This window comes from Arvicanthis niloticus, chromosome 11 (assembly GCF_011762505.2).
Source record: "Arvicanthis niloticus isolate mArvNil1 chromosome 11, mArvNil1.pat.X, whole genome shotgun sequence".
Lineage (NCBI taxonomy): Eukaryota > Metazoa > Chordata > Mammalia > Rodentia > Muridae > Arvicanthis > Arvicanthis niloticus.
Window position 1 is genome coordinate 59,979,080 of NC_047668.1, and position 13,495 is coordinate 59,992,574.

Genomic DNA, 13,495 nt, shown 5'->3' on the forward strand with positions numbered 1-13,495 from the left:
GGTTCATGTGCACATGTGCACACATGAAGACCAGAGGTCAATATCGTAGGCCTTCCTCTGTGGCTCTCCACCTTGGTTTTTGAGACAGGGTCTCTTAAAGAACCTGAAGCTCACCAATTCGGCTAGGCTGACTTGCCAATAAGTTCCAGAAATCTGCCTATCTCTGCTCCCCAAATGCCTGCCTGGGGCATCTGGGGTTACAGATGTGTGCTACCGCGCCTGGGTTCTATGTAGGTTCTGGGGAGTCCACACTTGCATTCCATGCTTTGTGTGGCAAGTACTTTACCAACTGAGCCTTTTCCCCAGCCCCCTTTCTAACCTTTAAAGAGAAAGACCAAAAGAACTAGTAAAGGAGGCTAGAGAAGTGATTTCAACTTCTCAAAGGTCAACTTAACAAAGTGAAGAATATATACTAAGTACCTTGGATTTCAACAAGGTAAGAATTTTGTGCATCAAATGACATTATCAATATTGTAAAAGAGTGTCCCAAGTTACCTTTCTACAGCCCATATTATAGAAAACTATATGGTGAGTCAGCAAAGATAAGCATAGAATTGCCATAGAATCCAGCAAACCCTAGAAAACCAGCTCAGAGAGTTGGACATGTTTACCAACAGCAGCGCTGTTCACAACAGCCAAAAGATGTGTGCAACAGACATCACTGAAAAGGTACACAATGTGATACACACACACACTGGAATATTACTCAGCATTAAAAGGAAAGTTCTGACACATACTACAATATGGATTAACCTTGAATATACCATGCAAAGTGAAATAAGCTATTCACAAAAAGATAAATACTCCATGACTCCACTTACTTACTTACTACCTGAAATAGTTAAAGTCATAGAGACAAAATAAACGGCATTTGTCACTGGTTGAGTGAAGGGAAGACCAGGGAGTTACTGTTTCATGGGTACTTGAGTTTGCAAGACTTAAAAAGGGTTGGTCACATGTACAACTTCTTCACATTTGGGTGGACTTAATGCCATTATAATGTACATTATAAAACAGTAGATTTTATGTTACATATATTTTCTCACATTAAAAGTTTGTACAAAGATCAAAAGTGTACCTTTTTTTTTACTGAACCACTAATAATACTTTTAAATGAAAACATCTAGACATCCACAGATGAAAAAAAAAAATCACTAAGGATTTAAAAGATGAAAATGTCCTCCAAAATGTCAAATTGATTCAAGACTTGCTGTCCATAAATTGGTAAGTAAAAGTTGAAATTAAAAAAAAAAACTTTTCAGAAGACAAAAGTCAAGAACAGCAAGGTCGGTGGGACATATTTCACTTTCATGACATGCCACAAGAAAGATAACCAAATTAATCAGGAAATGTGGCCCTGAAAGGGAAGGTTATAAAATCATTCCTCAAGCAGCATGGCATAAAAATCAAGATTATCCAAGCAACTTGGAAGCAAAAGTGGGGAGCTAATCCAGGGCCAGCAAGATGGCCCAGTAGGTAAAAGCACTTGCCAAAAGCCTAACAACTTAAGTTCAAAATCCATGACCCAGTGGAAGGAGAATCCTGCAAGTTGTCCTTTGATCAACACACACATACACACAAAATAAATAAATATAAAGATGCCATTCCACCTTTCTATACAAGTAGAACACCCCTTTTAACATATAAAGTGAGAGCACAGAATAACTAAGCTGGAGCCTTAAAACACAGTTATTCCCCTATAAACATGAACCAACCAAAAGGCTCTCACATATCTTCTGAACGCAGAGGCAAACAAAATAAAAACTATTTACCAAGTACTGTCTTAAAACAGCTCAGAATAGGCCTGCAGAGGCAGCTCAGTGGTTAAGAGGACATATAGCTCTTAGTGAGGACCTAGGTTTGGTTCCCAGCACTCACCTCTGTAGGCTCACAACCACTGGTTACTCCAGATCTAAGAGAGCAGATGATCTCTTCTAGCCAACAACCCCCCACAAACACACACAGGCAAACACATAAATGTGTGTGTGCGCGTGCACACGAATGCAGAATAAAGGACTAGAGAGATAGCCCAGGGGTTAAGAGCACTTGTTGCTCTTGCTGGGCAACTCAGGTTTGGTTCCCAGCTCCCACATGGAGGCTGACAACCACCTGTAACTTCAGTTCCAAGGGACCTAACACCCTCTTCTGTAACCAGGCACAGACAAGGCACCCTTTCCATACATGCAGCCAAACACATAAAATAAAAATAAACATTTTAAAACTGTACAGAATAGAAGTACAAAAGGCAAAGGGCAACAGAATGCTTTTATCATTCCCTTAAACACGTGTGGTTAAATCAGGCCTTGACTACGCTCTCCTGTACTCTTTTCTTTCCACATTAAACTAGTTACTGCCCTTCATCTTTTTCCCCATCCCAATCTCCACACAAAATATTTTTAAATCACCCTGAAATTAAGCCATTGCAGGACATGAAAAGCCTGAGTTTCGCACTACATAAAATCCACGCCATGTTTATCAAGGTTTGGCTACTCAGATTCTGTAATTTCAAAAGCTCCCAAGTAAGTGATTTCAGAGTCTACCGGCTCAAGGCCAAAAACTACCACTTCAAATCCTAAGTGCAAACTAGAAATTAAAAACCACACGTGGTAGGAAAGGCACTTGTTTTATTTGGGGTTTTATTTGACTGTATCTGACCATTGGGCTATCTCACAGCCTTCTTATTTCTTAATCTGAAATTCCATCAGACTGAACTCTCCATGCTGACCTTGATCACAATGTGCCAAGCCAGACCTTGAACTTGGGGTCCTCCTGCTTCCCTGAGAGCTGGGTTTACAAAAGGATAGCATTCCTGGCTATGGCAGCACCTTTAAGTATTAAAAGGTTATAAATGGCTTAATTAAAAAGACATGTATTAACTCTGTCATGTGATTATAATCAGAGGAGAGCTAGATAGACAGCTACTGGGATAAAGATCTAAGGGAAGTGCAGCGCCCGAGTTCCCTCTGGTTAAACACACCTGCAGAACAAAGGGCACTCAGCACAACCAGCAAATATCAGCACCACACTCTTGAATGTCCCACTGTCAATGGCACCACCGTGAACTCTAGATGAACTCCTACCCTGCAATATCTACAGCCACACCCAGGGACCACACTAGCAGAGCTCAACAGTGCACCCTGTATACCTGCCATTCTTGGTAAAAGTCCCTCCCGCAGTCTGCATGCTCACAAGGTGAGCTATGGGGTAAGCATAGCTGGGATTAACAGGTCATTCTCTCCCATGTAGATGATGAACATGTCAATCATGATATCCCAAGAGGGCAGGGATACAACTGCAAGGCTGTTAAGGCCAGGGCTCAGGGGTCAAGTATCACTTTCTCATATTCTACTAGCAAAATTCAAGCCACAGAGAATCCCACACTAAAGAATTAAGGAAATGTCTGGAGAGATGGGTCAGCAGTGAAGAATCTATGCTGGACCTGGGGTTAAGTTTCTAACACTTATATCAGACTGCTCACAACCTGTAACTCCAGTTCCAGGAGACCAGATGCCCTCTTCTGGCCTCTCCCTGTACACACATGATGCACATACACTCACTCAAACCCACACACAAACACAGAAAATTTTTTCTTCAAAAGAAGGTGGGCGGTGGTGGTGAAAACTTTTACTCCCAGAACTTGGGAGACAGAGGCAGGTGGATCTCAGAGTTCGAGGCCAGCCTGGTCTATAGAGCAAGTTAGCAAAGGCTACACAGAGAAACCCTGTCTTGAAAAGAAAGAAAGAAAGAAAGGAAGAAAGGAAGGAAGGAAGAAAGGAAGGAAGGAAGAAAGAAAAATCCAAAAGTTTTGAATTGGTTAGGAGTATTTCTTGACCAAAGACAAAGCAAGCTTACATTCAAAGGATAATTGACAATGGAAGGCATGACTTTTGGGGGCCATTATTATAGCAATCCAGCATGGGCAATTATTTTACATAGAAAGGAACAAAGAAGTCTTAAAGACACCAAGCATACATTTAGAAGAAATACAAGAAATCAAGAAGAGCAGTGGCCACAGGAGAGCAGCACTAAGAGGAAAGGAGTTGCTACGCACCCTCCCCTCTGCAGCCTACCCTCCTCCTATGCACTCTCCCCTCTGCAGCCTACTCTCCTCCTATGCACCCTCCCCTCTGCAGTCTACTCTCCTCCTATGCACCCTCCCCTCTGCAGCCTACTCTCCTCCTATGCACCCTCCCCTCTGCAGTTTACTCTCCTCCTATGCACCCTCCCCTCTGCAGCCTACTCTCCTCCTACACACCCTCCCCTCTGCAGCCTACTCTCCTACTATGCACCCTTCCCTCTGCAGCCTACTCTCCTCCTATGCACCCTCCCCTCTGCAGCCTACTCTCCCTCAGCACCCTTCTTTGATATAAGATGTATTTATCAAGGCTTCACAAACAAAAGACACTGAAGCGTGTCTGCATATTTAAAAAAATAAGATTTAACTGAAAGGCATTGAAAAGGTAGGAGGAACACAGGCATTACATTGTGTGAAGTGTTACATTTGGTAGGGTACAAAGAGTTTTGCAAATTAAGAAGAAAAAGACAAACAGCCCACATGCTCTCTCTTTTCTCTCTCATACACAATTAAGATAAAATAAATGACTACTAAGTAAGCACCATGTCTATCTATTAAATTAATAATCTATTTTACAAAGCTTATGAATAACAAAATAAGGATTGTGGAAGAATTGGCAGCTTCACATACTGCTATTAGAAGAGCAACTTTATAATATATTTTCTGAAATGTATGTGTAAATGCCTATTAATATGTAACATACTACTGTATTAAGAATATCAAAAGCCTTAAAGTGTGCATGCTGTTTGGTCTACACATTGAATTTTGGTGATGAATAAGGAGGCATGCACCCATATGCGTTTTATTTTATAGCCTACAGGAAGACCATCAGCTAATAAGTCTAGCAATCAACCAATAAAAAGGCCCAACTGTTGCATGGTAGCACTGTACTGAAATTCATTAGTTAACTCATCCATGCTCAAAGAACTTTAAACATGCATTTTAGAGTCATGTTCTTTAGTAAGTATGGACTGCCAATAGACAAGAACTTGAAGAAAGCCATTCACATGAAAGAGTGGAAAGATAATAGAAGAATTTCAGCAAAATTAATATTCTTACAGAAATAAGACAGGACTCTGTCTTTGTGATTTTATGACAATAAGTGTGTTGGGTATTCCAAAATTACAGATTGAAACCTCCAAATTTCAAAAGAAAATCATTTGTAATTTAGACTTCTGTACCTGCCTCTATATTACTGATCAAGTTTAAAACAAAAATAAAAACACGTTTAGATCTTCCAGAACTCTACAATCTTACCTGCCCCTGTGTCAGATGCTACAACCTCCAATCAAACAAACAAACGGAATAAAAGACTAAGATACAAGACTCGATACAAGAAATGGGCAAAGAGGAGGCCCAGAATAACAGCAATATGGGAAAAACAGAAACAAATCTAGAGTGAAACAATTCTTCCACCAGTCATGCCTCACTTCAATAAATGACAGGAACTCAAGCTAAAGAGTAGGCGGCCACATGACCCCTCAGACCTACACTCAGTGTCCTCATTATCTCACCTTTACATGACTTGTCAACTGCACCTCTCTGCCTCCACTGCTGCCGCCGCTACCACATTCGAAGCTCCACCATCCCTGGCCCAGTCTATCGTACTGGCCTGTTAACTTGCATATCACACCGCGAACAAGCCAGTTTCCATACAAGCCAGTTATTCACTATTTAACATGGTAAGACCATTTTACACCACTTTAAAACCTTTAGTCGGTTCTCAGTTTGTCTAGAATAAAACCTAGCTTCACATCTACTCCCTCAGGCTCTCCATAACCTGACTCCTGGCCACCTTTAAAATCTCTGCCCTCTCCATCTCCCATCTCTAGCCCAACCACAGTGGTCCTTCAGACCCCAGATCATGGAAAGCTTCTTGCTGCTTTTGCACATGTTTTTATATCATGGCCCTTAACTTTCACACTAAGTTATCCATGTTTCATGACAAAACTAAATGTCATCTCAGATTTCCTGGACATCAGTTCTCGATCCCTCACCAAGTCACTCCTCCTCTGTAACTTTAATTCTTTCAACTCCTATTTTTAATGATGGCTCTTAAAGGCTTTAATCTCCCTTGTAGCCCAGCACCCACCAGAGGTAGTGGAAAGGAAAGGACACGGGGAAAGTGGACCTATTTAGAAAGGTTCTTTGGAGCAACTCCCATCCCTGTTATCTGGAAATCGGCAGTTCAGTTCAAAAGTCAGCAGCTGCAGCTTGATCCACTCACAAACACTTCACAGATACAGCAGCAGTCCAGGTTGATAGAGTCTGGGTAGCAACAGAGGTGACACGACCTAGCAGAGACAGCCTCAACCTCAGCTTGAGTCAGCAGGAACATCAGGAGTTCTCAACTCTGCCTCTCTCAGGGAAGCAAAGATCAGGCAAGACACTAGGCCCACAAGCGTTGCACAGCTAGCTCTATATGCAAGCCTAGCTCAGCCTCTGTCGTGCCGCCGAGTCCGATTTATACCCTCCAAACATCACATGTCCTCCACGTGTCTTGCCTCAGCATGTGCATCCAATCAGCCCAGGTCTGAAGAGTCCTGACAAATACAGCTCAACTACAAAATGCAAGCAGACCAATACATGCATGTTGTTAGCATAGAATCCTTCATCACGTGTCCTTTCACGTGGTTGCTTTAGCAGAACATCCTCTCTCCTGTGTCTGCTTCAGTGAAACGTTCCTTCACGAGTCAGCATTAGCCTTTCACACCAGTGTCACTCTAAGAAAACATTTCTTCACCTGTTTGCCCCAGCAAACCATCATCCAACACAACAGATTCTCCAAAGAACTCTTAAGTTCCCACTTCATTCCTTTATTTCTTTATCTTGGTGAATTAAAATGAGACGGTTTTGTTAACGGAACTACAGGAGTCTGCCTGATAGAGCAGTGTACTACTAAATACTATTTAGGATATATGACTCAATGGAACAATATTTTTTAAGCATTAGAACAGGGTAGATGGAGAATTTACTCTACTAGAACAGCATCTTTTAAGGCTATAAAAAAAATACAGCAGTATCGAACGACACAAGTCAATGAGGGTGACAGGAAATGAGAAAGCCTAAAATCAGGTCCATGTGTGACATAAAGGACATCTGAGATCCACTTGAAATGGTCCTGCAAGGCAAAGAAGGTTGTTGGCTTAATCATTATCCATATAGAGGGAGATCTATATATCTATATTCTATAGGAAGAAAAACTAATTTCTGTTTAAATATCAGGAAAAGCAAAAACCTTTAAAATTTTTAGAAAGGATATATGACTACTGAATAGACCAGAATTCTCAAAACTCTGCCTCTCCCCTCTTTCTCTTCTCTTTGTGTATATTCTTCTTGTCTTCTGCCTTTCTCTTAAAAATGAAAAATATTACTGAATCTAAGTTCATTAAAACTAAATCTCCTGGATATTAGTAGCATCAAAGAAAAAAAAAAATACAAGTCCCAGACTGCACACAAGTATTTCTAGTACATGTACGTGACTGTCAAAAGATTAAAGCTAAAATACGTGAATAATGCTTTCAAATCTATACAAACATACCAACAGCCCACTTAAAAGATGAACAAAGATTATCTCCAAAAGAAGAAATTGAATTACTAGTAGGCATATAAAAAGATTATCAGAAGTCATAGTTATAAACAAAAACCACATGAAATACCATTTTACCCTGATTGGCCTGACAAACAGCACTGTGCTGGTTTGAAGGTGAAACATCCCCCATAGGATCATGTATTTGAAGATTTGGTCCCTGCTGATAGTACTGTCTAGGAAGACTATGAAACTTTTAGGGGCTGAACCCTTGCTGGATAACGTATGTTACTGGAAGCAGGTTGAGGTTTTATAGCCTGGTCCTTCTTTTGCTCTCTATTTCTTGGGTGCTGATGAAATGTGAGCAGCCAGCTTCTTCCTCCAACCACCGTGCCTTCCCTGCCTGCTGCCATGTCTTCCCCACCATGACCTGTTCCTTCCTTGTGGAACAGTAAACTCAAAATAAACCCTTTGTCTTCTAAGCTGCTTTTCTTAAGGCATTTTATCATAGCAACAGAAAACAAACTAGTACACCAGGTAAGGCTACAGACTGAGATGGACTCTCCTTTCTGGTAGCAGGAAAGATGCACTATGTGGCCACAGCCAGTACCAGAGGCTGCCTTTAGTCTAAAGGTGAGTAATTGCTGCATTCCTAGGAAGAGAGTGTGGAGGCGCAGCGTGCTGCCTGTTTTCATCAGGCCCCACCCAGTACACTCAGACTTATTTTACTGAAAATTCACAAAATACACTTTGCTCGTACTACAGGTGATGTGTTCTTAGAGTTTCCATTCTGCTTTTTCCCTTCTCGAACGGCTCTGTGACTCACTCAATTGCTTTTACAACACTAACAGATAGACATACCCAGGTTAAGAAATCCTGCCTGAGACAACAATATTCTCATAAGCTTCTTCTTGTATGGACACATAGAATGTTCACTATGTTACTCTTTGTCAAAGGGGAAAAAAAGAATATTTAAGAATGAATTAAAATGAGAGCATTTTAAAGTGGGGGAGACACGCTGATAAGTATCTGTGGGGGATAGAATAGGGGAATTATAGGTGTGCATAATAAAGATACATTGCATGTATCTATGAAATTGTCAGAGTAAATAAAAAATATTAATTAAAAATGGGGGGACATATTCACACAATGGCTATTACATACCAGTTCAAAAGTAAGAATATCTATAAATATAAGTTTTACTAGCTTAAAACTAGGCAAAACAGGCATAGTAGTACATTGTGTATAAACCCAGCATTTAGAAGACTAAAGTAGAACTGTGAATACAAGACCAGACTAGACACTATAGTGAGACCATGTCTCAAAAAATAAAATAGAAAAACAAGCAATTCCACATGAATATATAGAGTATATTGCTTGAAAACTGTTTTTGACACATGCAAAGTAAGATACTATTTGGAGATATATTTATGATTAGTCAATATATTAAGTATATATTAAGTATGGCCAGGTATGAATCCCCACCCTCAGGAGGTAGAAGCAGGTTGGCTCTCTGTGAGTTCGAGGCCATAGTGAGTTCCAAAATGGGCTATGTAGAGAAAGCCTGTCTCAAACATACATACACACAAACACACACACATATAGAAAGAGAGAGCGAGAGAGAGAAAGAGAGAGAGAGAGAGAAAGGGGGAGAGAAGGAGAGGGAGAGAGGGAGACACAGAGAGAGATAGAGAGACAGAGAGAGGAGAGGGAGAGGAAGAGACAGACAGAAAGACACAGAGACAGAGAGATAGTCAGAGACAAAGAGAATGAAGTCATGTACAGGGAAAAAATGAGATTTTTTTAAGCACTATAAAGAGCCAAGTGAACATCTCCATACTAAAGTACTAAAAGTACCATCTTTAAAACTAATCTCTTGACTCCCAGAACAGCAGCTTCTTCCCAGACAGACTAAGAAAGAAAGCTAGAGACAGACATAGCTCCACTGAGCTCAATCATAAGAACGCACACCACTCATCTTTTAAAATTGCACTCTTTAGTAATCAAAGTACTTACACTGAGTATCTATTTTTAACTAAGTAACAAAATTTAGAACATGGACCCAAAAATGCAACAGGTAGTTGTGGGTGGATGAGATGTCACAGCAGATGCCCCAAACTCAGCCATGTGCCAGTGAAGTTGAGTCACGCAATATGCCAAAAACAGATATTGAGACTCAGCTGCCACAGGTTGCAGTGAGCTGCTCTGCCTCCCCCAGCCCCGTTACAGTTGCCAGACATCATTAGAGAGTGCTGATCAGACACTTAGACATCATCAAGATCATAAAACTCACTAAAACTGACAAAACACAACATCCTGAGGAGAGCACAAACCTATGAGCAAATGAGCAAACAGCAGAGAACAGACCTTCAGAAAGTTCATTGTAACAAACAGAAGCCCCTTTGCATCTCAGTATGTATTTTACCTAAGAGAATAAATCTGGGGCTAGAGAGATGGCTCAGTGGTTAAGAGTACTTGTTCTTGCAAAGAACCCAGGATCAGTTCCCAGCACTCACAACATGGTTCATAAACACATGTTAACTCCAGTTTCAAGGATCCAACAGCTTCTTCTGACTACTGCAGGCACCAGGCATGCACATGGTGCACATACATACATGTAGGCAAAACACTCATACACATAAAATGAAATAAATAAATCTAAAAATATATAAATAAATGTAAATTATTTTAAAGAATAAACTTGATCCTATAATATATTTTGCTATAATTTCAAAAGTATCAGTTTAATTGTCAGGGAATATCAAATGTAATAGAATTTAAGCAATACATTACCGACAATAAAAAGCCTGCCAAGCCACAAGAACAAAACTGCTCTGATCCTCAAACTCAGTAACTTCTCTGTGAAACAGCTATCCCATTCACCCACTCACTCCGCCCTTATTTATTACAGTATGAGTGGGAGGTACCATAGCAAACTCACAGAAGTATATGAGTTAAGTTCTCTGTCCTTAAGAGACTGAAGGCCTAACAGTCGAGCTTTGAAGCACACATCATCCTGTTACAGAAACCTTGAAGGTCCATAAGGGAAATAAAGATGAATTGCCACATTAAAAAAAAAAATCTTGCTTTGATTTGGTTCTTGCCTATCTATTCAGCCTATCAGTAAAATATGGAAAATATGGGTACTTAAATAGCATCTCTTCAAGAATAACTAGCAACTTGCAACCCGTCCTCAGATGGTTCTTCCTGTGTGTACCATGCCCTACATGTAAGAGTAAACAGAAATTGTGGATCTCAATCAACCCATAACCTGGGCACTGAGCTCTAAAAGAGAAATGCTAGTCAGTGCAAAGGCTCAGCAGGTAAAAAGGCACTTGCCATCCGAGCCTGATGACCTGAGGTCAATCCTCAGGACGCGGATGGTGAGAAGAGAGAAATGGCTCAATTAGGTTGTCCTCTGATATCCACAGAAACACTGTGGCACATGCATGTTCACATACACAGACAAAAGATAAATACACTGTAAAAATAATGTAAAGGTAAGAGTCTCTAACAAGGATAACTAAGAGAGAGCCAAGAATGCAGCATCTTGGGCCACCCATCTTCTGGTCCCCTCTATGATGCTGTTACTCCACTTCTCAGTAAAACCTTGTTTGCTTGCTCTTACACACACACACACACACACACACACACACAACATTTCTAGTGAGAAAACAAATAGTGCAGATATGTCAAAAGGTCACAAAGCCACTTGACAGACCTCCCAAAGACAAAAGCCAGGAATAAGCAACAAAATCAAATAGCAAAGATGTTTGCTCCCTGACTTACAAAGAGGTAGGTTACACCCCAATAAACTTATCAAAAATTGGAAAGATCATATGTTGAAAATGAATAGAATGTACCTAAATGGTGGCCACAGGTAGCAGCACTGTGGTGTTGAGGTCTCACCCCCTGACTGCATGGCTGAGAGTGGGTGTGGTATCTGCTGTCCCAGCTGCTTAAGAGGCTGAGGCAAGAGGATCTTATAAAAAGATGTATGAGCATTATACAGCCATCCATTGGATACTCTGAGGTGGAACAACAAAGAGATAGTGCTCCAGGGAGAAGGGATACGGTCTGAGCTGAATGAGAGGAAGGCATCTAAGAACCACATAAAGAGACGTATCACAAAGTAGCTAGTCAGTAATCTTTAAAAATGCCAAGGTCGGGCTGAAGAGATGGCTCAGTGGTTAAGAGCACTGACTGCTCTTCCAGAGATCCTGAGTTCAATTCCCAGCAACCACATGGTGGCTCACAACCATCTGTAGTGGGATCTGATGCCCTCTTCTGGTGTGTCTGAAGATAGCAACAGTGTACTCATATACATTAAATGAATAAATCAATCTAAAGAAAAAAAAAAAAAAAAAAGGAGTAACAAAATACCCAAGGGAGCAAATGTGGAGACAAAGTATGGAACAGAAACTGAAGGAGGGGCCTTCTGGTGACCATTCCACCTGGGTATCCATCCCATGTGCAGTCACCAAAGGTAGATGCTGATGTGGATATCAGGAAGTACATGCTGACAGGAGCCTGATATGGCTGTCTCCTTAGAGGTCTGCCAGAGTCTGACATACCCAGAGGCAGATGCTCACAGCTAACCATTAATCTAATCAAGGGTTCCCAATGGAGAAGTTAGAGAGAAGACTGAAGGAGCTGAAAGGGTTGGTGGCCCCATGAGGAGAGCAACAATACCAACCAACCAGAGCTCCCCAGGGTCTAAACCACCAGCCTGGGAGCACATAGGGAGGGACCCATGACTCCAGCTGTATATGTAGGGGAGGATGGCCCTGTCAGGCATAGGTGGGAGAGGAGATCTTTGGTCACATGAAGGCTGAACACTGAGGGGGTGGGAATTCTAGGGTGGGGAGGTGGGAGTTGGGGATAGGTGGGAGCACACCCTCATAGAAGCAGGAGGAGGGAGGATGGGATAAGGGGTTCCTGGGTGGTGGGGGGAATGGGGTAAGGGGATAAAATCTGAAATGTAAATATAATATCCAATTTTTTAAAATGCCAAGGTCATTCATGATGAAGGAAAACTAAGGACAGGCTGGGGAACCCAGAGGTAAGAGCTAACACAGACAGTGGAGAAATGTTGATTTCCGGCTTGCTCCCCTAGATACTGCTCAGTGACATTTGTTATACAGCCCATGCTCATATGGCCAAGGATAGCACTGCCCACAATGGCCTAAGCCTCTTCCTCCATCATTTAGCAATCATGAAAATGCCCAACTGACCAATCTGAAAGGGGCAATTCCTCAACGGAGGGTCGCTCTTGCTAGGTCTGTCAATTGACTACCAAGATTACTACTGTAATTTCCTATAGTGCTTTTCTATCTTTTCTGTAGATCTCATTTTATTTACAAATGAAATTTGAGGTAGGTCATTTCACTTCCTTTTTCTTTATTTTTTTTTAATTGGTCTGTTTGGGGATTTTTGTTTTTAACACAACATATCCAGGTGTGAGACTGAATGTTTCAACCCCACTGTGACTCATTTCGGCTAGCTACTGTAATTTTTGTATTAAGGAAGATCATCAAATGATGTCAGACTCAGCATCACTAAACCCAATTCTTACAGTGTATGTTAGATTGAAGTAAACAAGAAAGCAAACCAATGAAGGAAAACATACATGCTAAAACCCATATAGAATGTCAGTCACAAAGAGATAAGTCAGAAAAAAATATATTAGCATTCCCATTAGAAATAAAGTGCCCACAATGCCCGCATGTGGACACACACTCTTATGAAACAAGAAGCATAAAATGCCAAGAATTAAACAAAACCAAATAAATTTGGCACTGGAATATGACTCTGTGGTCAAGTTTTGTCTAGCATGTGTGAGGCCCTGAGTTTAATATCACACACACACACACACACACACACACACACAC

At 41.1% G+C, this 13,495-nt stretch overlaps 1 protein-coding gene across 2 annotated transcripts in view; it reads right to left on the reverse strand.

The window, feature by feature from the left end:
• Window positions 1-13,495, reverse strand: part of Babam2 (BRISC and BRCA1 A complex member 2) — a 374,321-nt gene that overhangs the window by 356,487 nt on the left and 4,339 nt on the right. The window lies entirely within an intron of this gene.